This window comes from Pan troglodytes, chromosome 14 (assembly GCF_028858775.2).
Source record: "Pan troglodytes isolate AG18354 chromosome 14, NHGRI_mPanTro3-v2.0_pri, whole genome shotgun sequence".
Taxonomy (NCBI): Eukaryota; Metazoa; Chordata; class Mammalia; order Primates; family Hominidae; genus Pan; species Pan troglodytes.
The window spans coordinates 80,389,433-80,416,854 of NC_072412.2; positions in this window are offsets into that span (position 1 = coordinate 80,389,433).

A 27,422-nucleotide genomic window follows, 5' to 3' on the forward strand; every position below is an offset into this window, starting at 1 on the left:
CTCCACTGATATCCTGAACCACCACCTTCCCAAGTCACCCATGAGTTGGAATCAGCTCCTTCCATATTCCTGTTAATGTTGATGTTTTGACATCCATGAATCACAAATGTTCTTAATGGTATCTGTAATGGTGAATCCTTCCCAGAAAGTTTTCCATTTACGATCAAACAGATAAATCACTATCTATGGCACTATCTATGGCAGCCATAGTCTTAAAAAATACATTTTATATATTCTTAAATAATAAGACCTGAAAATTGAAATGACTCCTTGATCCATGGGATGCAGAATGGATGTTGCATTAGCAGGCATGAAAACAAAATTAATCTCCCTGTACATCTTCAGAGCTCTTGAGTGACTGGGCGCATTGTTAATGAGCAATAATATTTTGGAGGAAATCTTTCTTTTTTGAGTAGTAGGTCTCAATAGTGGGCTTAAAATTTTTAGTAAAACATGCTTTAAACATACATGCTATCATCCAGGCTTTATTTCTCCATTTATAGAGCACAGGCAGCATAGGTTTAGCATTTTTAAGGGCCCTGGAGTTTTCATAATGGTAAATAAGAATTGATTTTAACTTAAAGTCACCAGCTGCATCAGCCCCTAACAAGAGCATCAGCCTATCTTTTGAAGCTTTGAAGCCGGGCACTGTCTTCTCTCTAGGTATAAAATTTCTAGATGGTATCTTCTTCAAATAGAAGGCCATTTTGTCTACACTGAAAATCTGTTGTTTAGCGTAGCCACCTTCATCCATGATCTTACCTAGATCTGCTGGATAACTTGCTACAGTTTCTACATCCATGCCACATTCCTCTCAGTTATGCAAGAAACATTCTACTAGGTGTTGGGAGATTTTATGAGGGTAGCCCAGCCCTAGAGTCATGAATAACAGCATTTGCTGCTTCACCTTGCACTCTTATGTTATGAAGATGGCTTCTTTCCTTAAAACTCATGAACCAAACTCTGCTAGCTTCCAACTTTTCTTCTGCAGCATCCTCACCTCCTTCAGCCTTTAAAGAATTGAAGAGAATTAGGGCCTTGCTCTGGATTAGGCTTTGGCTTAAGGGAGTGTTGTGGCTGGTTTGATCTTCTATCCAGACCACTTGAACTTTCTCATTGTTGTTGTTTCTCCATATCAACAATAAGGCTGTTCTGCTTTCTTATCATTCATGTGTTCACTGCAGTAGCACTTTTAATTTCCTTCCAGAACTTTTCCTTTTCATTTACAACTTGGCAAAATGGTGCAGAAGGCCTTGATTTTGGCCTATCTGGATTTTCAACATGCTTTTCTCCCTAAACTTAATTATTTCTAGCTTTTGATTTAATCTGAGAGATGTGTGACTCTTTCTTTCATTAGGCTGGCACAAAAGTAATGCAAAAGTATTAGGTTGGTGCAAAATGGCAAAACCACCATTACTTTTGCACCAACCTAATACTTGAAGCTTTGAACACTTGATGGCCATTGCATGGTTATTAATTGGCCTCATTTCAATATTGTTTGTCTCAGAGACTAGGGAGGCCCCAGGAGAGGGAGAGAGACAAGGAAATGGCCATTTGATGGAGCAGTTGGAATGCCCACAACATTTGGTGGAGCAATTGGAACACCCAACACATTTATCAAAGTTCACCATCATATATGAGTGCTGCTCATGTCACTCCAAAGTAATTGCAACAGTAGCTGATCACAGATTCACAATAAGAGATATGATTTTAAAAAGTTTAAAACATGGTAAGAATTACTGAAATGTGATGCAGAGACATGAAGTAAGCATATGCTGTTGGAAAAGTGGCACCAATAGACTTGCTGGACTTAGGGTTGCTGGAAACCTTCAATGTGTATTTTAAAAATGCAATATCTGTGAAGCTCAACAAATCAGTGTGCAATAAAATGAGGTATTCCTATAGCAGTATTTGCCAATTTTCCTAGTGTAAATGCTGCTGTGAAGGCCAATTTAAAGGTGCAGACTTGGAAGAGATGCACACAATCGGCTTCTGCAGGTCAATGTGAACCAGCTTCCACATGCCACTGGCATGTATCTGGTCCTAAGAGTCATCAATCATCCTATTTCCAGCATGGGGTTTGTCAATAGGTCACTCCCACTTGCGACCTCTTCTGGTCTTCCACCTCTCTGTTAGTGCCACATTGTTCTCAGTTATGCAAGAAACATTCTACTAAGCATTGGGAGATTTTATGAGGCTGACTCAACCCTAAGATCACGAAACAGACATTTTCTCTTGTCTAGCACTAGGATGGGAACTGAGGAGCTGATGGTTCTATGACTGTCCCTCTGTGCTTTCAGATCCTCAAACCCATTTGGGAGTTCCATTGTCTTCCCCATGGGTCTTGGCTGAAGGCAGTGGGACATAGAGGATGCCTGCCAATGTCTCAGCTCTCTTTGATTCCTTGATGGCTCCCTCTACCTCTCCTCTTGTCCTAAACATCTTTTACCTAGTTTGAGCAAAGGTTAGATACTGCCTTATCATATATTCTTCCACATGTTTTCTTTTTGCCTGAAACCCTAGGTTTTTGATATTCTAAAGCCAGGAATTTTATTCCCTTTATCAATTGCATTTTTTCGTGACGTTGTGTGTTTTAGATGCCTGACCTGGGAAAGGGTCATGGAATATAGGGATCTATAGAAATACAGGGGCAATTTATCTGTTAATATCTTAAAATATTTCTGTCACCTATTTCCTCTTCTATTAAGCTTTGTTCTGGGTACCCTAAATAAATGAATATAATACACACATATACATACACACACACACATACAGAAAGAGAGAGAGAGAAAATGTGTATATATATATATATATATATATACCAAGTTAATATGATCATTTATCCTTGGAGGTAATGCATTAAATTCCTTCCTAATACAAGAATCTCTCTTTTCATTCACCTTGTAAGAGTGTTACTCTTCTTGTATTTAAATAAAAAATGTTAGAAGATTTAGTTAGGAAACAATATAAATTATTACTGGAGAAGTGGTTTGAATTGAATGCTGAGTCTAAATAATCATTTAAAAAAGATCTTCAACATCACTAGTCATTAGAAAATGCAAATGAAACCCACAGGGAGATACTACTATATATCTCTAAGAATGACAAGAAAGAAAACACACAAAAAACAGAGTATCAATTGCTGGTATAAATGCAGTGTACCTAAAACTCTTACACAGTACTGGTAGTAATGGAAATGATACAGCCACTGTGAAAAACCAGTCTGATAGTTTCCTATAAAGTTAAATGTTCACTTACTATATATGACTCACAAATCCCATGTCTAGGTATTTACCACAGGAAATGAAAACTTACTTTCACATGAAAATTTATACGTGAACTTCTGGTGCCTTTACTTATAATTACCAAAAATTGGAAATGACACAAAAGTCTGTCAACTGGCAAAAGGATAAGTAAAAAATGTTGTGGTCTTACAAAGGAATACTATTCAGCAATAAAAAAGCAATAAACTACTGCTAAATGCAACTATGTAGATGAATCTCAAATGCATTATGCTAATTTAGAGAGGTCAGGCTCAAAAAAACTACATACTATATGGCTTTATTTCTATGATATTCCCAAAGCGACAAAACTTTGCTCTATAGAGAATAGAGTAGTGGCCAGGTGTGGTGGCTCACGTCTGTAATCCCAGCACTTTGGGAGGCTGAGGCAGGTGGATTGCCTGGGCTCAGGGGTTCATGACCAGTCTGGGCAACACAGTGAAACCCCGTCTCTACTAAAATACAAAAAATTAGCTGGGCATGGTGGTGTGCGCCTGTAGTCCTAGCTACTTGGGAGGCTGAGGCAGGAGAATTGCTTCAACCTGGGAAGCAGAGGTTGCAGTGAGCCGAGATCGTGCCACTGCATTCCAGCCTGGGTGACGGAGCAAGACTCCATCTCAAAACAACAACAACAACAAAAATAGAGTAGTGGTCGCTAGAGGCTGAGGATGGTGGTAGGGTGGGGGGTTGTTGATGTAAAGAATATGTTGGGGTCATGAAAAAATAATATGTGCCAATGGGGTTATTAAAATCTTTAATTTTGGTGGTTGTTATATGATTTCATATATTTATCCAAACTCAAATAATTGTATACTAATATAGGAGAATTTTACTGTATGTAAATCATACCTCAATACTTAGGCAAAAGGGACTCCAAAGTGCATGGAGATTTAAATGCAGGAAGCTTCTACCTCACTATGGGCTGAAAAACAAAGGGAAAGTTAGAATTATTAAAATTTAGAAGACAGAAGAGAGCTCCAGAAAGCTAGAACTCAAATCTTTGCTGTAGAGAAGAGCTAGCTGGTGCTCTGAAATCATGTGATGATATTTTCTCTAAGACTATAGGAAAAACCACACACTGGAATCAACTGTTACTCTTGAATGAAGTGCTGCTGCCTAGGTGAAGAAGCACTGCTGGGATGATAGAGGTGACATCGTGCTGGCAGTGGTGACAGCGTGCTGGCAGTCCTCACAGCCCTCGCTCGCTCTCGGTGCCTCCTCTGCCTGGGCTCCCACTTTGGCGGCACTTGAGGAGCCCTTCAGCCCACTGCTGCACTGTGGGAGCCCCTTTCTGGGCTGGCCAAGACCAGAGCCAGCTCCCTCAGCTTGCAGGGAGGTGTGGAGAGAGAGGGGTGAGTAGAACTGGGGCTGCGCGGGGCACTTGCAGGCCAGCTGGAGTTCTGGGTGGGCGTGGGCTTGGCAGGCCCTGCACTCGGAGCAGCCGGCCGGCCCTGCCGGCCCCGGGCAATGAGGGACTTAGCAACCGGGCCGGCAGCTGCGGAGGGTATACTGGGTCCCCCAGCAGTGCCAGCCCACCGGGGCTGCGCTTTTCTCACCGGGCCTTAGCTGCCTTCGCGCGGGGCAGGGCTCGGGACCTGCAGCCCGCCATGCCTGAGCCTCCCACCCCCTCCATGGGCTCCTGTGCGGCCCGAGCCTCCCCGACCAGTGCCACCCCCTGCCCCACCGCGCCCAGTCCCATCGACCACCCAAGGGCTGAGGAGTGCGGGCGCTCGGCACGGGACTGGCAGGCAGCTCCACCTGCAGCCCCGGTGCGGGATCCACTGGGTGAAGCCAGCTGGGCTCCTGAGTCTGGTGGGGACGTGGAGAACCTTTATGTCTAGCTCAGGGATTGTAAATACACCAATCAGCACCCTGTGTCTAGCTCAGGGTTTGTGAATACACCAGTGGACACTCTGTATCTAGCTACTCTGGTGGGGCCTTGGAGAACCTTTATGTCTAGCTCAGGGATTGTAAATGCACCAATCGACACCTGTATCTAGCTAATCTGGTAGTGCCTTGGAGTACCTTTGTGTCAACACTCTGTATCTAGCTAATCTGGTGGGGACATGGAGAACCTTTGTGTCTAGCTCAGGGATTGTAAACGCACCAATCAGCGCCCTGTCAAAACAGACCACTCTGCTCTACCAATCAGCAGGATGTGGGTGGGGGCCAGATAAGAGAATAAAAGCAGGCTGCCCGAGCCAGCAGTGGCAACCCACTCCGGTCCCCTTCCGCACTGTGGAAGCTTTGTTCTTTCGTTCTTTGCAATAAATCTTGCTACAGCTCACTCTTTGGGTCCACACTGCTTTTATGAGCTGTAACACTCACTGTGAAGGTCTGCAGCTTCACTCCTGAAGCCAGCAAAACCACGAGCCCACTGGGAGGAACGAACAACTCCAGAGGCTCTGCTTTAAGATTCGTAACACTCACTGCGAAGGTCTGTAGCTTCACTCCTGAGCCAGGGAGACCACAAACCCACCAGAAGGAAGAAACTCCGAACACATCTGAACATCAGAAGGAACAAACTCCGGACACGCTGCCTTTAAGAACCGTAACACTCACCGCGAGGGTCCGCGGCTTCATTCTTGAAGTCAGTGAGACCAAGAACCCACCAATTCCGGACACAATAGCATCAGGATCAAAAGGTACGCAGGTAGGAGCCCTCCTCCAGCGATCCAGTTTTCCTCTAGCATTCCTAAAGGTATGTTTTAGGAGCCTAACAGGGAGCCACCTGGCTATAGAAAAATGTGGTTTTCACAGTGCCAGCATCAGCCTCAGAAAATAGAGTATAAATGGGTAGGTTTGAAGCTGAGGGCCACATTTCCCATGGTCAATGGTGTCTATAAAATTTTCAAAACAAAAACACTTGGGGGACCTACATGGAGCTGCATCAAACTGGATAAGCTTTATGTCCTACGAAACCTGGATCTACCCTGGATGGTAGTTCCTGAGGTCTCCAGGAAGGAGGATGTACTAGTGTGAGAAGAAGGCCAGGGCCAAATCTTAGAAGTAGAATTAGTAGGGAAAAATGAGATAGACAGAAAAGGATTATTTAGGACATTGGGAAATAAACCATAATTGTAATGCACTGTGGAATCAACTGGAGACAGAGGACAGGATGGTGGGCAAGGGTAGGCCTTTGGAATGGGAAAATGAGTACCAATGCTCCTTCCCTTCAATGTGTCCACACCAACTGTTCTCTTTTTCTGCTGGGCTCCATAGCCAGGCTTATGCACAGCCCTATATCCGATGAAGCCCTTCTGTGTTTGCTGAGATTCCTGATCCTCCATCACAGAATAGAAAATGAGCATTTGGGAAATAAAGAAAAATTAATAACCTCTAAAATTCTTCCCAGGAAAAACCACCACCTCGAAAACATTTTCCCAGGAAAGATATTTCCATACTCAACCAGAGCTAGATCCTTGTTCACTAAGCAGCTGGACACTTTAAGCACTTGGAAAAGCCTCTTCACTCTAAAACAAATAATTTTTTTATTATTCAGAGAAGCCAAATGGACTGTACCAGATAAAACCCATCACACAACCTCCCTGTCTGATAAATTGTTTCCCAACAACAGCATCCACTGGCCTCTACTTGGGTGTCAATGTTAAACGTTAAGAAGTTTGTTTCTTTTATGATTTTACTATTAGGGACCTTGAAGTGTTTGTGACCTTCCTGACCTCTCTTTTCCATGGACAGCCCCTAGGACACTATAGACACAAGGAATAATAGAAAAATAGGAAATACCGTGCTGTTTTAGTAGCAACTAAGCCAGCACCTGATGCCCCAACATAGGGCCTCTTTGACAAGGTATTTGGAGCATATAATTTTGACTTGAGATGAAAGGGAGGCCCCCTGTTTCCCCTTTTAATATAAATCTTAGATCCAGCAAGCTCAGGTGTGACTGCAGGCTCAGAAGGAAAAATGACATCTTTGAAGGTTGAAGATTGAAGGTGAAGGTTGGGGAAGAAAAAGAGAAGAAACAAAATACCAGCTGGAGTTTTCCTGAAGCAAGACCTGACTAGATCTGTTCCCACATGAACCAGAGAGCACCAGCGGGGAGGGGGAGAAGGAGGTCTGAGTGCCTTGCTAATATTAAGATGGAGTTGATTTTAAAATGGAGTCACCCTGGCTCTTCTAGGCTCCCATTTACCTAACACTTCTAGCAAAACCTAGCCCGGTGAATATCATGATCTCGAGATAGGAGCCATGATAAGATGAGCAGCTCACCATCCCTTAGGGAGAAGCCTAAAGGGGAAATGGTGAAGCCGACCTGCCACCTCATGAAGTTCAGTGACAATCCCCTCCTCTAACAAAGCTAAAGTCTTTTCTCAGTTAGGAAAAATTGCTGTTGGGCAGCCTGGAGAGATTTACGGGAAATCAGAGATTCAACCTATCTTCATAACAGCAAAGATTTTAATTTAGTTTCACAGGGCATGGGTATCTATGTCAAAATACAGACAACACCCATCATTCATTGGATATACAACCAGTTGTAAGATCCTATCATATAAAATGTCTATGAGTAATTTAATGTCAGTTTGGAGGGGCATCAAGAAAATACTATTACACAGTGCTCATTTCTGTGCTCTGTCTCTTCCAAGTCTTAATAAGGGAGTGGCCTGGACTTTTCAAAGAATGCTTCCTTTAATAAGCATGCTCAGCATCTCAGGAGACAAATGTAGAACTAAAGTGATCTTGTAAACTAAAGAATTAATAGAGAGGTTTCCACAGGATAATTGCTGCATAACACCCAAGAAAAGAGCTTTTGCACAAGTTCAAATAGGCAAAGGTTTGACCAAACATAGGTTGGATAGGAAAGTAGGACATGGTGGGTGATGAGCTTGCTCCAAGTCTGCAATGAAGACCTGTCTGCAGTGTACAGCACAAGCATAACATTGAATGTATCCAAAACAAAACAAAACAAAACAAAAAACACAGAAGAGAATATGAGCCATTCTCTTGGGGGAAAAATCAAAATATTATTGGCATACACTTACCAAATGAATGAGGGTTATAGAGAATACAGAGAGGATTCAAAGAAGAGCTGCAAACATGGTTTAATTGGATATCACACTTGAAAGAAATATTGAAAAAACAAGGCTTTTTTTTTTCTGCTGGCAAAACATAAAACTTAGGAAATATTTTATAGTCATTCGATAGAAAAAGGGCTGTCAGAGACTGTCAATAAGCAGTTCTCTTGCCCTACAGTTGACATAATCAAAGAAAATTGGCTTAAACTATAACAGTCTGAGAGAGATTTATAATTTCCTACCTACTCAGTCAAACTGGAAAAATTCACTCTCTATTTATGAAGTGCAATTATGCCTTGTATGTGCTGAAGGCATGCCCTGGTCATATTATTCAAGTTCTTTTTTTAAAGTCCAAGTCCTGTCATATTAGTATTTCATATAACACTACTCGTAATTAAGCACTTAATATAGTATTTGGATGTTGTAATAAACAACAAAGATTTTCCTGTCTTGTAGCCAGTGAACATTGGTCAGGTGTGGAATCTCATTCCCTGAAGTAATTCATTCTGGTTTTAGCTTAAGAAACTTTAGGCTTCTTTGGATATTGATTTACAGAAAGAAGCCAAATAGAAAATTAATTCCCATGTGAATGTGTCTGCTTTTATGATAAAGTACTTTGGGCTAGGCATAATTGTTTTTTTTTTTTTAATGTGGTCATAGTCTATTATGCAAATTAATCTTTCAGGATCTAAGTTATACCAAGTATAATATCCTCGTGTGCTATAGACATTAATTGTTACTTACAATGTGTCTATTATAAGTCTAACGTTGCTAAGTTACAAAGTTATATATTTTGCCAATTTAAATGCCTTTTAAATATATGCTTGTGTGAGGATTCTTACGCTATACATGAGCTGAACCGGGATGGTCTTCCTGGCAATCTTGAAGAAGGGAATAAATTCCTATGGTCTGCAATAGAGCTTAAGAAATTGCAGCATGTTGGTGGGGAGATGGAATATGGAATGTTCTTTTTAGTTCTGTGTTTGGCCTGTTAACACTAAAAATGATGGATGTGACTGATAATACAATGTAAGCAATAGATCATAGGTAGAAAGATTTTAGATATATTCCTATTGAAACTCCATTTTTCACTGACAATTAAGAGAGGTCCAGGGAAGTGCCAAATTGCTGGTTCGGCTTGGGTTTGATTTTATAATTTCGTATTCATTTTTGTAACACATGGTGTTTTCTGTCCTGATTTACTATTTTGTATGGGTAGACATTATCTTTTAATAATGCTAGGAAATACAGATGCATTAACTTTCTTGTAACTTTGCATCTTTTAACCAGGGTAAAATAATTTCTTTTAATTAGTAAGACAGTTCTAGTCTTCGGATTTGCTACTAAATTTCAATCAGAGAACAAGATGCTTTGAAAATTTATAATGGAGATTCTAACAGAATTTTAACTTCCTCACCACTGAGTCTCTGCTATAAAACCATCCATGCAAAGAACATCGTTAATTTATCTACAACGTTATCAACATTGGCCTTAAATTAGATCTTCATACAATTTAACAAGATGCAACAATACAATGGCTATGATTTATTTGTGATATATATGACATAATCATAAAAACATCAGGTCACCAGAGCTAGCATTTTGCATCCTTATAATTCTTTAAATGATTTTTCATTTGTCTTTTGTAAAAGGAAGTCAAAATAATTTCGCATGACATCAATATGCATGGAATACAGTGTATCTAACAGTTACAGTCTTCTAAAATATTTCTTGTAACTAACAGTAATTTATTAAGTAATAAACCAGGAAGCTCATTAATGCAAAGCCATTAATTTTCTTCTTCTAATATTGTTATGAGAGAGATTCCATTTTAATTTCAACTGTGAGTGGTTGATATAAGAGTGCAATTTTTACACCAGTAGTTAAAGAATGATTATATTTTGTTTCTGTCAAATAATTCTCAAGGTTTAATCATTTTTGGAATGTTACTCAGCATTCTATTCATAATAATAATGCTCCAACAAATTACTGATTCTCATAGTGCATCTGATGTTTGCCAGGTAAGGTGTGAGATTTTGGCAAAGAGCAAAGCACGGACTTCACCCTCAAGGTGCTTATGTTTTAAGCAGAGACAAGCATAGACACGAGTAGGCACCGTGAAGTTTTATAACTACAATGATTGAAGTAGGACATTTATTATTTTGGCTCATATAAAGGTGTCATTCCATGTGGCCTCTTGACATGCTGGCCAGCTGGTCTTCATATTTTGATACTCAGCCTCCTCTCAGAAATATTTATTGACCCTCTGCCCAACTTCAGTACTCCTACCATGATCACCCATGTATTATTATCTAGCCAGTGCCATATATATATAAATATTTGGAGTACTCAATGGATGTTGGTCTAATGAATTATCTTAATTAACTTACTTTGGCTCAGAGGCAGGGCTTCAAACATTTATGTTGTAAATTTGGTTGAACCCCAGTTGAGAAGTGTGTTTCCTGCAAATTTGTGCTCACCAGAAAATGAAGTAGGTAACAAACTAATATGAAGTATCAATGAATAATGCCCCTTCTTGAGTCTTCAGACTACCTGCTGGCCCCTTCCACTCATAGGTAAAGAGAAAGTATAGAGGAGAACAAATATTTTTATATTATTTCACTTCTTAAATTCAATGAAGCATCTTTTCCTGGAAGCCAGACACCCTACCCAAAGCCCCAGGGCACAGTGAACAAGTAAAATAAATGACTCTAATTCTCCCAACCCAACACCTCCCTCCCACAATTCCCCCACCCCACTCCATGGCTATATACATTTGTCTGAGAAGTTGGAGGAATGAGAGTTGGAAACATAAGGAAAGGAAGAATCAAGTGCACGGCCTCCTGGGTAATCTCAATAATGGAGACAGTGGGTGGATTTTCTCCCAAGCTTAGGGGTAATTTTAAATACATGATTTGCTTCTCTCCTGGCATTTGCTGTTTAGCAGAACCCCAGATCCAGGTAGAACAGGAGGGCAACAGGGAAGGGCAACAGAAAGTGGGCAGTAACAGATTGAGGTGGAAGAAAGTAAAGACTGCCTCATGTGTGCAAGGTAGGAATTCCCAAGATTCCTATGGCCACAAACAGTGTAGGGGCAGGTGTTAGCTTCTCCTAGGGAGCATGACTTTGTTGTCAAACAAAAACCTGCCCAAGAAGGGAGATCTGATTAATGGAGCTATGATGGGTAGAAAGCTCATGGTTGGCAGGAGGGGAGAGTTGGGGAGGTGAAAAAACCCCAATCATGTCTTATCAGGATTACCAAGTAGTTACTGAGGAGAACCCAAATGATGGTCCTAAGAATATCCAACATGCCTCATGACAGAGTGAGCAATTAGTTCCATCTACAGTAATAGGGGCAACCATCAAGGCTTCACAGTTGGGCATCACCAGAGCCCTAGGACAGTGCTGGGCTTTGGCTTTGCCTCTTTTCTGAAAGCTCCTTCTCATAGCTGTGAGCAGGCATGCAAGGACACCACGTACCCTGGAGAAAGAAGCTTTGCACTGAATGGCGCCTACAATCTTAATGCTTAGTTTCAGCTGGAATATTTTTGGATTACACTGAGTCGACTGAAATGGGAGAGCATGGCTAGGTTGCTCCGAGCAGATGGACGGCTCAGACGATGGGATCAAAAGTCAAGAGAAGTATATCAGGTGCAAAATAAAGCAAAATCCTTGTTTGCAAACATCTGATTCATTAAAGTAAAATTTATACTTGTTACATGTTGGAGGAGTATTCGTTGCTTCTTTTGGAGCATGTGAGAATTAACTATTTAGAAGATATAGATTTAGACAGAGTTCCAGTTCCTCAATTCTAGGGGAGGAAAACCCAAGATAAAAATTAACATTAAATAGGGAAGGATGTGCAGCAGTAGAAAAATGAAAAAAAAATATTGTTTTCTGTTTTAGACTTTTGCATTAAATCTTCTCTTCAGTTCACTGAACTCTCTCAAATGAATCCCAAAGGTGGATTCACCCACCCTTCCAGATACGCCCTCCTCTGCCACCCATTCACATCAAGAATTGTGAATAATTACTGTGAGAAGAAAAACAGAAATGAGCAAATATCGCTCAGGATTTGAAAGATATTTGCAGGGCCAATCCTTCTGCCAGGAGAGATGTGAAGAAATGGCCACAGGCTTGGGGAGAAAAAGAGGAAAGTCCATAGAGTATGGTGGAGAGATAAATTTATGGTCCAGGAAATGGGAAAATTTGCTTGGGAGTTCCAGAGAGCTGACTCTGGAAGCTGCCTCAGTGTCAAGCTGTCTTCATGCTGCCCTAAGAGCTAGCAGATGGAGAAACATTTTCATTTTAAATCATTCTGTAGGACACTGGTTCTGCAAATATAATGCTTGGACAAGTGACATCAGCATCATCTGGACTCCTGTTAGAAACACACATTGTTGGGCCCAACACCAGATCTTTACTGAAACAGAAACTCTGGATTGGAGTCCAGCAATCTGTGTTTAACAAACTCTGCAGGTGATTCTGACACATGCTTGAGTTTGAGCCCCTGCTTTATTACATGAAGGGTATTGGTGATGAAGCATGTCTTAAATGTTAGTACATTACTTTTATCTTCAGCATTTTCTTCTAAACTGCTGGCACACTTTCTGCATATTTTGATATTGGTGCTTTCATAAGCTCATTGGAAGGTGCCAGCTGAAGGTGGTATTCAGCAAGAGCTTGAACTCTTACTTCATTTTCAAGTGAACAACAACAAAACAAAATAGTTTGTTGACTGAAACACAAGTGGTGGCAGTTGTCTACTCATGGCACCAGGTATAACAACCAAGTATGATTAATGCCAGCCATGTCACAAATGCCACCTGCCTAAAGATGCCATTGATATAAGGCACATGTTAAAATATTTTAAAGGATAAAATTTTAAAAAGTGAAACAACATGCATTAGAAATGATGAAATATGGCCAGGCATGGTGGCACACATCTGTACTTCCAGCTACTCAGAAGGCTGAGACAGGAGGATTACTTGAGTCCAGGAGTCTGAGGCTGCAGTGAGCTATGATCGTGCCACTGCACTCCAGTCAAGGCAACAGGGTGAGACCCAAAGAAAGAAAGAAAGAGAGAAAGAGTGAAGGAAAGAAGGAAGGAAGAGAAAAGAAAAGAAAGAAGGAAAGAGAGAAAGAAAGATAGAGAAAGAAAGAGAGAAAGAAAGAAAAGAGAGAGAATGTACTCAAGCCAAGGCAACAAAGTGAGACCCTGTGAAAAAGAAAGAGAGAAAGAGAGAAGGAAGGAAGGAAGGAGAAAGAGAAAGAGAAAGAAAAGAAAGAAAGAGAAAGAAAAAGAAAAGAGGGAGGAGAGAAGAGGGGAGGGCAGGGCAGGGCAGAGGAAGGGAAGGGAAGGGCAGAACAGAGCAGGGGAGGGGAAGGGAGGAGAGGAGAAGGGAGGGGAAGGGAGGAGAGGAGAGGGGAGGGGAAAGGAGGGAGGGAGGAAGAAAGGAAGGAAGGAAGGATATGATAAATATGACAATCCAGAAAACCAATGCATGAATTTACAATGATAATTAACATAGTCAAGTTACCATGGGTGAGAAAGCAAGACAGACACTCAGTGTATTATTATAGAAACAAGAGGACGTAAGTTCATTCTACCTCCAAAATGATTGGAGGTTGAGTCCCACAACTATGGATCCTGAGGCCTGGGATAAGCAAGGCTATGGGTGGGATGTTTCTGATCTGGTCAGGGGAATTAAAAGGATCTATTTAAGCCAATGTACAATCAGGGAACGGACAAACTCTCCAGACACTGGAATCCTGGAAATAGGATGTCACTAAGGAAGAAATGGATGAAGATCATACAGGCTCATTATAGTGTGATATTACTTCCTTCTCAATCCTGCCTTCAGATTGCTCCATCTGTCCCCATCTGGGCCCAGATAAATGTGAACTCTGTGGGTAACATGTTTTTATCTTGCCTGTGCAAAGACTTACACACCTCTACTGGGATTATAAGCACAGTTGTATATATTGGGAGTAAGGGCAGCTATGCTTGGAAATATAGGTCTTTTAAAAGTGGAAATGGGGTCAAAAAATGTCAACTAAAAACAAGTTTGAGTCTCTGACCTAAGAACTAAGGCTATCTTTCCTAAGTACATGACTTCAGCTTAGGCGATCAGTATCTGTCCCTTCATCCTCTCATGGGTCACATCACGCAGGGCATGCAGAAGCTAATTTTCTACTTGGTCACATGTAAGAGGTTTTTGAGACAGGTTTATCACAATTTCATATCCCCTTCTCATTGTTAGCTTCTGAGGAAGCCTACAATCTTTGAACTTAAAGGTTCATACTCAGCTTCATGATAAACTCAGTTTTTTCTATTCCAGCTCACTCTGCATATTGGAATAATTACAATCATTCTCATAATTTTTAGGAGAACATGAGAAAACATGCTGAAAATGTGTTAAGTAATTTTTTAGTTTTAATTAAAATATAACATATAATTTTAATTGAAGAAATAAACAGAAACCTATGATTAACTTAAATTGGAAAAATATTTGACTTGCTTCATGTTTCCTTAAGAATTAATCCCATGCTAATACTAGGGTGAATTACCTACAACTGCATGGACAAGACAAAACTGGGCCCATAGGAAACACAGGAAAAGAGTAAGCATATTACTCTAAATGAAAGCCCTCAGTGTCTAGCTATGTTTGGCAGCAACGTTTTTCTGTAGAATAAATAGCTGTGATTCTCAATTGGTTGGTCATGATTAACCAACTCATCTTTCAGGCCAGTTTGTCCCTTCCAGCCCAGTGTCTGGTGACATGCTCTGTGAATTTTAGCTAGAGGGCATTCTGAAGGGGACTCGGTTGGTAGATGCCAGATAATCCCTCTTTGCCCTCAGGAGTGACTTGTGGCCTTGGGGAGAGGTCTCCCAAGTCTGCCTATAACCCACTCTCAGCTCTCTCACTCTCTTGTCCAAGTTTTAGCTTGTATGTATATCCTCAGGTGAATTTTTCATTTCAACTGTTTTCAGTAAAAGCCCTTCTTTTCTTGAAAGAAGTGATGCAGATATAAAAATTTGCGGATTTAAAAGTAGTTTATCCCCAGTAGGAAGCCAACTCCAGAGCAACTGCTCACACTAATTCTGACACCTCTTGTAGGGAGGTGGAGTGGCAGAGGGGAAAGAGCATGAGTTCTGGAGTGAGAGTGACCAGGTATGAAGCTTGATTCTGCCACCCATGACCTAAGCACGTGACTTCATCTAAGTTTGTCTTTATTCATCTGTATAGTGGAGATTTTTTTTTTATAAGTTGCCAAACTAAATGAAGCCACATACACTCTTGATGGAATATTGAGGATATTATTCAGAAATCCTGGACTTTGAGCTAGGATTGAACTAGAGTTTGATGAACTCTGGTTTGTCCTCTTGAGGCGGTGAGTGTGTTTTGTATGAAAGGTGTTTGTGGATATTTGAGAGCTGGACTCTGGAAGAGTTGATACATGGCCTGCTAAGGATTTGTGCCACCCTTCCCTACTGTAGATATGTAACTGGGAGATGTCTTCCCAGCTCCTATTATATCCAGGTGGGCTACTTGAATAGTTATTATCAGTGAAATGAAAGTAATTGCACTGTTACAAAAATGCTCCTTGCAAGAGCAAATCAGGAGAGCAGGATCCAAAGTGGAAACCTAGGTGTGGTGACTGTGATGCACAAGGCTGACTCAAGCTCCAATTTGCAAGAAAATGACCTGCTAGGTCACAGATATTGTAAATAACAGAAAGTAAATAAGACTCAGTGAGCAACATGGGAATGGTAGTCCATGCTGGGTGTGGAGTCTGGATGGCCAGCTAATGTTGAATACCATCTCCTGGGGCCTGGAAGAGGAAGGAATTGAGACAGAACCCTCCCTGTACTGTGAAGACCTTTTGAGGGTGGAGGGAAGTGGAGGCACAGGGAATGAGCGACACCAGTCTCTACACCGATACACAGGGCAGAGGCAGGGCTTACCGCCTCTAATTTATGGCCTAAGGAAAATAGGTACTTCTCTATGGGACTGTGTAATCCTATTCGATTACATATTAGTCCATTTTCAGGCTGCTGATAAAGACATACCCGAGACTCGGTAATTTATAAAGAAAAAGAGGTTTAATGGATTCACAGTTCCACGTGGCTGGGGAGGCCTCACAATCATGGCAGAAGGCGAAAGGCATGGTCTTACATGTTGGCAGACAAGAGAGAATGAGAGCCAGGCAAAAGGAGAAACCCCTTATAAAACCATCTGATCTTATGAAACTTATTCACTACTATGAGAACAGTATGGTGGAAACTGCCCCCATGATTCAATTATCTCCCACCATGTTCCCCCCCAACATATGGGAATTATGAGAGCTACAATTCAAGATGAGATTTGGGTGGGGACACAGCAAATTATATCAGACTATGGAAAGCAAGGATGACTTATTCAACTTTGCATCCTTAACAACTAGCATTGTCCTGGATGCACAGAAAATAATTAATAATATTTGTAGAATAAATGAACATAAAATTAGCAATGCGAGTAATCGGTAATACACTTTAGTTCTGGGATTTTTAATTGTGGTCCCTGGACCAGTGGCATCACCATCTTCTGGGAACTTGTTAGAAATACAAATTCCAGGCCCTGCTTCAGACCTACAGAATCTGGAATACAACCCAGGGAATCCCGTGCTCTACCCAGCCTTGCAGATGATCCTGGTGCATGTGAAAGTTCAAGAATCGCTACATTAGTTCATTAAAAATAATTTTCCTCTGAATATCTAAACTGTAAATCTTTAATGCCTAGAGGCCAAAACTGCTTTTTTCTTTTAAAGTAAACGCCGATTGAATTTGATAAGTAAGGAATTTCCTTAGATATTTTAAAAATACTGTTATTTGGTGGGTGTTATGTAAAGATTCCATGAGTTCATGAACAATGCGTTTTGAATAGTTCTCTCCAGAGCCCTGACTTTTTATAACTTTTCCAGAAATATCCTGTCATTGTTTCACGTACAGGATTTCCATTGGTGTTAGGTGAAGTTGAGAGAGTAGGTCAATAGCAGGATGCAGTCTCAGATTACAGAAACAGAGGTCACACTCCCCTGTCACCAGTGTATTCTTCCATGCATTATGCTTCATTGTGTGTGCATTGGTGCCTCCAATCTCATGTTGTCCGCTTATCACAAAGTTGAAGCGTGAATCACTTTTCACCATTGTTTGAAGAGACTGTAGCAATCAAGGAATAATACTGTATCTTTGTACATTTTAGCTAGTAGACAAAATTCATTAATTTTATCTACTAGACTAAATTATCACATAGTCTAATAGACAAAATTTAAGATTAGCTAATACAATCTTATTTGAGACATAAGGCTTCAATTTAATTGGCACCGAATATCATTCTCAGCTGACTTTATGACAGCTAATCAATACCTTTAATGAGATGCTCTGTGATGCCATCATTTCCTTGAAATAATTGTCCTAGAGTAATAGAGCAGGGTCTAATGTGATTAAAGCAAACAGATTTAAACTTCAGCAATTCAAAATGTGTGACTACATATGGCTTTGCTTTTATTATTCCTATAAATTGAATTCTTCTAGTATTGTCAATTTCAGCCAAAACACTGAGAAAGGTTTTTAACTTTTATTTCAGAATCCCCATGTAGGTTGAGATAGTGACTGATGGTTTCATTACCCAGCAACCATGGATAAATATTACAATCAGCATTGTCTGGAATAAATAATAGGTGTAACTAACTATAGAAATTAAGTTTTCCGAATGGAACCAGGACAGTTTCTCAAATTTTAATGTGCATGCAAATCACCTGAGGATCTCATTAAAATGTGGATTCTGATTCAGTAGGTCTGGGGTGGAGCTAGATATTCTGCATTTCTAGCAAGCTCCAAAGAAATGCTGCTAACGGAAATTTACAATTTACAATTAACAAGGAGACACTGCTAATACACAAACAGCACTTCAGGAAGCAAATCACCAGAAGGCATTGTGCTGGGAATGAAAGAAAACCAAATGCAAAATAATTTATAGGTAGCTATTTGGTCCTGTTCATCTTCTTTATTTCAAAATAGTTTGTGTGTTTTTTTGTTTTGTTTTGTTTTTTTTAAATATCATGCTCAGGCAGAGCACTGCCACTGATTTTACTCTTACAAGTTGTTGCAATTTCTATATTTGTGGCATGTTTCAATTCAAATTTATTAATTGTCACCTTTTAAGAATTTTTGTAGTAGTATCTTTTGATGGTAACATACTCCCATATTTCTAGCAAATATAGAATAAAGGGATTCATATGTTTCACTTCCCTGTAAATACAGACATAAAGGTGAGTATAGGACGAGTAGAGATGGCAGGTTCGTTTTCAAGCTTGTAGGACCAAATAGCACACAGCTTTTTGCTCTCAATTATTTAATGTCCCTGTCATAAGTGTTAGACCAGTTGCTTGTTCTGAAGGGCAAGCTTTTTCCTTTCCTAAACATTGTTCACTTCCTCCCTAGCAACTCATAAACTTTGATGATTATCATGAAGTTACACTTCTACAGAAAATCATTTCTCACACACCTCTTGGCCAGATATCGGGGCTTCCAGGTGTTTTCCCATTTCCCCGCAGTTACAGTAGAAGGCTCTCTATTTTCTCACCTCTACAGACTTCCGTCACTTCGCCCTGGCTCACTCCTTTGGGTTCCTGTGGGTGATCCTGATTGAACAAGGAACAGTCAACTTTGAGTGGTGCTCTTCTTTCTTCAGAATGACTGTTATTTTTAACTTAAGAAATCCACCTGGTCGAACTACTGCCTGTCTGCCAGGCAGACACAGCTGCTCTCAGGGTCTGCCAGAGCCATGTTACAGCCTGCTGGGAAATATGCCGATGAGCGGGAGTTTGGCATGGGGTCAGTTTGGACCTCAGGCCTCACTGTGGGCTCATCCTCGCTGTGGTTTTCTGGCATAATGAGTAGATGCTCCACCAACCCAAAGAGAATGCTGTGGTTCTCTTGCTCTGTTTCTTCAACACACATGCACACACACACACGAACCTAAACACATGCACATACACACTTACATTCACTTGCCACATATTCTCCTTGGAATAAAAAGGAAAGTCTTGTAAGGAAATTGGCCGTGTGCCACATTGCCATAGGCTATACTGTAGGTGCTTTGGATAAAGCTTGTGAAGGAACATATGGGCCTCATGAAAGAAACACCTGCTTGTTCAAACTGAAAAATAAAAAATAAAAGTTGCCCCACTGCTAATTTGGAACCCCCTAGAAGGAAAGCTGACTGTGATTAAATGAAAGAGGCCACTGGAAGCTTTTTCTGCCCATACCCTCCCAGCTGGGGCATCTCCATTCCCTTGATTTTTAAACGGATATCATTAAAGGCATACTCCGTATTTAGATTCTGAAAGTAGATTTAAGAAGTCCTTATACGAGGCAAGTTCTAAAATTGAATTTTCACCACCCCCCGACAAAAATTTTAAAAAATGTTTTTCAAGCCAAGATTTAGATTTGCACCAAACAGCCAAGATGGTCAAGATTTTCAATAGGATCCTTGCATCTGCTCCCAAATTTGGGGATATTTTGAAAGGGAATTAACAACTGAAGTTAGGTCATTGCTTTCCAAAGTAAAACTCTAACACCCAGAAATGATTTGGTAGAAGGGAAACTGTATCAATACAGTTTAAAAATACATATACTTGTGCACTTGAAAATGACCTAAAAATAAAACATAGCATGAAAACTAAGTTGCTTTCCATTACAATTAGAATCTAGGATCACAAGGGGGTATATTAATTTATTTTTATTTCTCTATCTCTCTATTCCACTGTACCAACTAAAGGCTAGTTTTTTTGTTTTGTTTTGTTTTGTTTTGTTTTGTTTTACTTATACTTGACAATAGTAGAACACCTAGGAAAATCCACTGCTACATGATTGATTTAGTAAGAGTTCTTAGTGGCTAATCAAACTCATTATAAGTCCACCAAATGGTCTGTGTGTGTGTATGTGTATATACACATATACGTATATAATGTGTATATATATAAATACATATAAATAAAATAATGTATTTATAAATACATGTCAGTCCTTCACATAGTAAAATACGTAAAATGATATAAAACAAAATAATTTTTCTGAGGAGTGAGATTCTGATGTGTTATTTTCTTTTTGTTCAACTGTACTTTCTGATTTTTTCTGGACTTTTATTACTTAGATAATAAAAACAACAATAAAGAATGAAAGAAGATAACAGGGCACAACACTATTCCAGGCTACCTTAAACCAGTTTTCAGGGCACCCTGAGATGTCCTGGAGCTCAGGCACAAAGGGGAGCTGGCACATGTTCAGAATCTGCCCTACCGGAGGATACTTCTAGTTCTTGTTAGGGATTCTCTTCATCTGGAGCAAGTGTCCTCAGACTACCGTATCTGGCCTGTACCAGATAACAGTAGTTTTGTAAAAGAAGTTTTACTGGAACACAGCTACAATCATTTATGTATTGTCTATAACTTTTTTTGTGCCAAAACAGTAGAGGTAAGTAGTTGCCACAGAGACTATGTGGCCCAAAAAGTGTAAAACATGTACTGTCTCGTCCTTTACAGAAGTTTGCTGACCACTGACCCAGGGTACATTTTAGGGCAAGGACTTCTGTTAATAGAATGTCCTTGTATTCAAGACAGAGCTCACCTACTCCAATATTTAAAAGTTTTGGTTTGTCATGTTGTCAAAATCTGAAATACATCATTAAGCCCTTTAGCCTCTTAATGTTCAATACCATGATTTCAAGTAAATTCAATTCATATGTGTCTGATTCAATCCAGTGTAATTCAACAAAGTGTGCTGATATGGTTTGGCTCTGGGTCCCCACTCAAATCTCACGGAGGAGGGGACTGGTGGGAGGTAATTGGATCATGGGGGCAGACTTCCCCCTTGCTGTTCTCAATATAGTGAATGAGTTATCACAAGATCTGGTTGTTTGAAAGTGTGTAGCACTTCCCCCTTTGCTCTCTCTCTCTCCTGCTGTGCCATGTGAAGACATGCCTGCTTCCCCTTTGCCTTCCGCCATGATTGTAAGTTTCCTGAAGCCTCCGAAACCATTCTTTCTGTAGAGCCTGCAGAACTGTGGGTCAATTAAGCCTCTTTTCCTTATAAATTACCCAGGATCAGGGAGTTCCTTAGAGCAATACGAGAACAGACTAATACATGTACTTTTGGAAAATGTGTTTCATGCAAAACACACACACACACACACACACACACATACATATCATTCCCGGATTGTGGAAGTTGTGCTTCTGCTGGAGAGAGTGAATTTCAGATCCTAAAATAATGAGTTGTAACTAAACTCAGGATAGACATGGTCAAATATTTATGGGCACTTTTGTTCTCTGTAAATTAAGCTGATTGTTTGAGTAAAGACTGGCCCTCATAAAGTTAGCTCAACGTCCTATTTTAAAATTTGAGTGTCACATGTTTTGTTCTCAACACCTCAATCAAACTCCTTCCTCATGTTTTATTTAACTTGGGCGTGGATATTAATAAAATACTGTATGTCAAATTATTCACTTAAAATAATCCTACTCTTCATCAGCCCTTCAAATTCAGGGTACACAACCAGAGGGAAGCTAGCACAAATTTACTAACTGCAAACCCAGGCTCTGATCATCTCAGCCAAATTTGACAAACATCCATTGTTTACCTACCTATGGTGAGCCTCTTAGATACTCAATTGAGAGACTAACTCAGCATCCAAGAAACTTCCAATCAGATTCATTTTGGGGCCTGTAGCTCACATTCCTTTATGGTATCTGTGAGACCAACTTGAAAAACCAGGGTCTCTCACTCTCATATTCATGGCTTCCCTTGTGTCATAGGCATGTTCTAATCAAATCGGAGAGGTTACTTCCCTAAGCCTCCTCAGAGGAAGGTTTAGCATCTGTGCTTAGTCTTTGATCCTCTGTATTTATCTAACTGTTAGCCGTTGTGTAACCTTAAATGTTAGCCTCCAGCTAATCTATCTTAAAAATAAGAAGACTGTGAAAGAAATTATAGGAAGATGTCTATAAATATATTAAGAGAGCAGAGAGCATCATGATGGAAGTCTTCATAATATAGATTATTAGAAGTTAACATACAATCACTATTAATAACAATATGTTAGCATTGAGCTAGGCAGTTGACATAAATTATCTCATGTATTCTTCCAAAATTTGTATGAGGAAATGTCTGTTATTATTTGTATTTTACTTAAGACTCAGGAAGATTAATGACTTTCTGAAGATCATGGTGTTAGTAAAAGGTAGAGCAAGGACTCAAAGGCAGATCTGATTGCATTGCTTATGTTTTATTATCTCCCAACTTTCTTTTGTGTATATCTTTTATGCTTGACTACACATTTTCTTTTTGTTACATAAGAAGGGCCTGTTAGTTTTACAAAAATCTTAAAATAAAATCACCTGAGAATTGATAACTGAATAGATCTGAAATTAATTAACAGAATTTATATAACATTTTGCATTTGCAGGATATTGGAACAGAATATTAGGGGGTAGACAGAGAAGATTCTTTAGGAGGACTTGACCTTAACAGTTTTACAATTTAAAAATATTATTTCCAAAGTAATAAGCATTGTTTTCTTCTAGGGTGGAGACTAGAGGTTATTGTTCTTTTAGAAAAATTGCTTGAATGGACATTTAGTTGAGCATGTCAAAGGGCAAGTTCTCTGCATTCCTGGGAATGCCATAAATTCTGTGAATTCACCCCAAGCAGAGACTTTAGGCTGAGATAGTAGGCATTCTACTCAGTAAAGTAAATGTGTGCCCCTAAAACTCAGCAGAGTTTGTCCATTCTTAATCTGTATGTGCATCATTTATGCCTAAATGCTGTGTTCCATTCTTGGTTGCCAGGTATATGTGCATGAAGTTTTCGATGACAAGAGCTTGGGAGAAATAATTTGACTCACACCTTAACTTCTCTTCATGTTACGTACAGAAAAGATAGTGACAAGAATTACATTTCGTGCTGCTCAACTTGAGTGGAATAGATAGAATAAACCAGATTAGAGGGTAATGTATCCAACTACTATTGAGGCTGTTTTGTCAAAGTCATGGGGCCAGATCAAGCCTATGGATATAGGAGGTGAGATTTTTCCTGTGTGGATTTCTGCATTATAAACTGTCCTGGGAAAGACTTAATGATGAAGTGGGTCTTGCTTTGGGAAAGCCTTCTTTATATTTTCACTTGGCCTGAGTGTTGCCTGGCCTTTGCAGTGGATGTAGTGTTAAGTGTGCGTTACCCCCTGCTGCACGGAAACACTCCACGAGTTGGTCAAGAAGCTGGCTGAGTGGGGAATGACAATGTCAGATTTAGACTCAAAGAGTAGCCACATCAAGTGGTGGTCATAGTGACTGCCTACAATGTTTTCCTCATATTTAATCCTTCAGTAAAGCTAGTGTCCTATGAGGAAGTGCAGAGGGACTGCCTGACAATGTGATGTAGTGTCCCCTATCACATTATTGTGCATTGAGAAGGGAAGGGAGCAGGTGGTGGGCTAAAGGGGAGTGGGAAGCATCAGACTGTGGCTGGTCTCAGCAAAGAAACAAAATCATCAGTCATGGCCAGGTATGGTGGCACGTACTTGTGATACCAGTTACTCAGGAGGCTGAGGTGGGAGGATCCCTCAAATTCAGGAGTTCAAGTCCAGCCTGGGCAACATAGCAAGACCCGGTCTCAACAAATAAATAAATAAATAATCACAAGAGTCAACCAAGTCTGAGGTGGCAGGGTAGATGGAGGAGGAAGAGCCAGGGAGACCTGATACCAAACATGTATTCAAGATGGCACCATGAGGATTCTAGAAACAGCTGGGGTGCACTTTTGGGGGGCAGATTTCCAACAATGAGGCCATTGGGACTGGATTTTTTAAAAAGAGAGATTTTTTAAAAAGAAAGAAAAACATATTTGTTAATTATAGATTGTTAAGACCTAGAATTTGGCTGGGCACCATAGCTCACACCTGTAACCCCAATAGTTTGAGAAGTCAGAAGTGGGTAGATTGCTTGAAACCAGGAATTCAAAACCAACCTGGTCAATATAGCAAGACCTCATCTTCACAATAAAAATTTAAAAATTAGCTGGGCATGGTGGCATGTGCCTGTAGTCCCAGCTATTTGGGAGGCTGAGGTGAGAGGATTGCTTGAACTCGGGAGGTCAAGGCTGCAGTGAGCTATGATTGCATCACTACACTCCAGCCTATGCAACACAGCAAGACCCTGTCAAAAAAAAAAAAAGCCTAGAATTTATGTGTTACACAAGGATGGTAAAACAGATTCAGAAATAGCTGACAAAGACTTCTGCTGCTGCAGTGGCAAGTGCCGAACAGCCTGTCCCTGACTTCACTCAGGCCCCATACCTGACTTATTCACACAGGGCCATGTGTGCAATGTTCTATACAAATTACCTACTAGGATAAAAGGCAAATATACTTCCAAATAAAGCCTTACTCCACCTCCCCACATTCACGTAGTCCACTGTCCACTGCTACCCTCTAACAGATTAAAAGAAAAAGATATATATGTAGTGGGGGCTTCTTCAAAGCAACCAGTGTTTAAAATGCATGCCCTTCCCCAGGACACCTTCTGCATAGAGAATTATATAAAACATTCACTACACTCAACAAATTGGAATCGAAGAAAATTTTATCACAGTGTGAGATACCTGGCTACTGATTCCATGTGATAGATGGCTGTACGTTGATACATTTTTTATTAACTTATTCAGTAAATACTTATATAGTCCCTCTTTGTACTAGGCACTATATTAGGGGATTAGATCACAGTTTTTGCCTTTATGTTGCTTACAGGCTATTTCTGAAACGATATAAGAAGATATATATGTGGGACTCTAATGCAAAATGTGGCAATTTGGAATCACAATAGAGACCACACAAAGATTGAAGGAAAATTGATGTAACTGATTTCCTGAGAAAAACTGCTTTCTACCCAGACATTTATTTCTAAAGGTTATGATCATATATACAAAAGGGGTTGGGGAGGGCAAATGTGTGGCATATGCTCTGTGGATTTTATTTTTAACATAGGGTAAACTCAAGTGGAAATGTTTGTTGTAGGTTTTTGTGTAAGAAAACCTGAGAATCAAAGTGGATGTTATTTTCAAATATGGTTTTGTAAAATACAGAAAATTGTCAAAGTGAATAGTTCTTCTATTGCCCTTTTTTTTTTCCTGTTATGACCTCATAAAAGAATACAGAGCTGTGAATTAAGGGCCTCAGAATAAATTCCTCAGAGCAATTATGACCTCAGAGTATTTAAATAGCCTATTAGATCAGCTTTTTCAAATATGAGCTACTTTAAATATACTTTAGTAGGTGGTCAATCAGTCAATTAATCATCTTTCTATATGCCTGATGTACCTGGAATAAGAAAGGTAAAGCTATCCTCAACTGTAAAGATTGGAGAATGAATTTATTTGCTCAAAAAGGTTCCTACCGTATAACATGGGCCTTTACTACTAATATAACATGTATATAGAGCCCATATTTATCTCAGACAAAAAAAGATCTTTGGGTTTTTCATAGCAATTGTATAACTGTTATTTGAACCTTAAATTCTATTATGAATGCAACTGAAAAAAATATGCTGGGTGCCATGATAATAGTTGATTGTTTTGGTGACTAAAAGTAACAGATACATATACAAAGCCAGAATGCAGAACTAAAATCTTCAGTTTGACCCTGTGGGACATTTAATTCCATAGGAAGATGGGGCTATCTTCTCTCTGAGTCTGTCGGTATGAATAAATTTCAAAATTCTCTGACCTGCCCATCCGAGTAGCTGCAAACGACTGGCTCACTGATGAGATCTTATAATTTCATGAAAGCATACAAAATAAAACAATGTTTTGTGGCAGCTGGTTCAGAGAAGTGGCCTCAGAAAAGAAGTAGCTCTATGGTTCTACGTCCTTATTACCACTGTTCTTCTAGGAAGGACAGAACAAGAGTATTTTTGGAATTTTTCTATACTGTAGGAACTGTGCTAGGTACTGAGCATGCAATGGCAGAAAACTCACACCCTGCTCTTAAGGAACTTAAAATCAGCCTGAGCACCTTCCAGCTTTCTCTAGTAATAGGAAGTGCCACTTGAATTTTCTCTAAGATTGAAAAGAAAGTGAGCCAGAAAATAGCCAAACTGCCAACCCCTAATGTTTATAAGTGGATCTTTCCTGGGATGCAGCAACAAAATAAAGCTACTAGCACAATCATGGAGTCCATCAAATTCCAGTTTATTAGCTATGTCTAGGTCCTTTTCCTGCTTGTACCTAAAGAAGACATTTCTCTCCCTCTCTCATCCTTGGTCTTTATAGCGAGGCAGGCATGTCTGATTGCTCTAGAGTTTATCTCCCTTCTTGAAAACAACTACTCTTCTGGGCAGTTCTTTGGGCCATTGCTCTGTCCTTTTTGGATCAAGACCCTCAAACTCTTCATACTTCACTAGCCTGGTTCAATTTTTCAGTCTGATGCCCTCCAGCTCCTGACTTTCTTAACTCAATCTCTCAATCTGTTATATATTACTTAAGGTCTTGTAAAAACCCTCCTCAGCCTTCCTCATATATATACATATGAAAAACATACATATGGTTGATATAGACATATGATATAGATTATAAAGATATCATATATATTTTGTGTGTGTGTGTTTCTGCATATATATGGAATCTCTTCTACTGCTCTGGCTAACCTTCCCACTTTACAATAAACTAAATTAGGATATATAAGTATATGTATTTTCATGGCATATGAGGGGTAAATAATGATGTGCACAGCCTATATAAATACTCCTACCTAGCATTGTACATTCATTTTGTTTTATCTGGGAAGAATTTTTAAGCATGGTTATAGAGATGAAGGAAAGACTAGAAGGGGAAATAGTTTCTGGTACAAAAGACAAGAATAGGAAACTGGAATGTAAGGGATTTAAAACACATGATTTCATTTTACATGAGCTTTAGAGATAGTAAAAACTATTCTAACTATTTTAGAGTCAAAAATGACACATTTCACCATAAAAAAGAGGCAAAAGGAAAACATTTTTGAAAATATAAAGA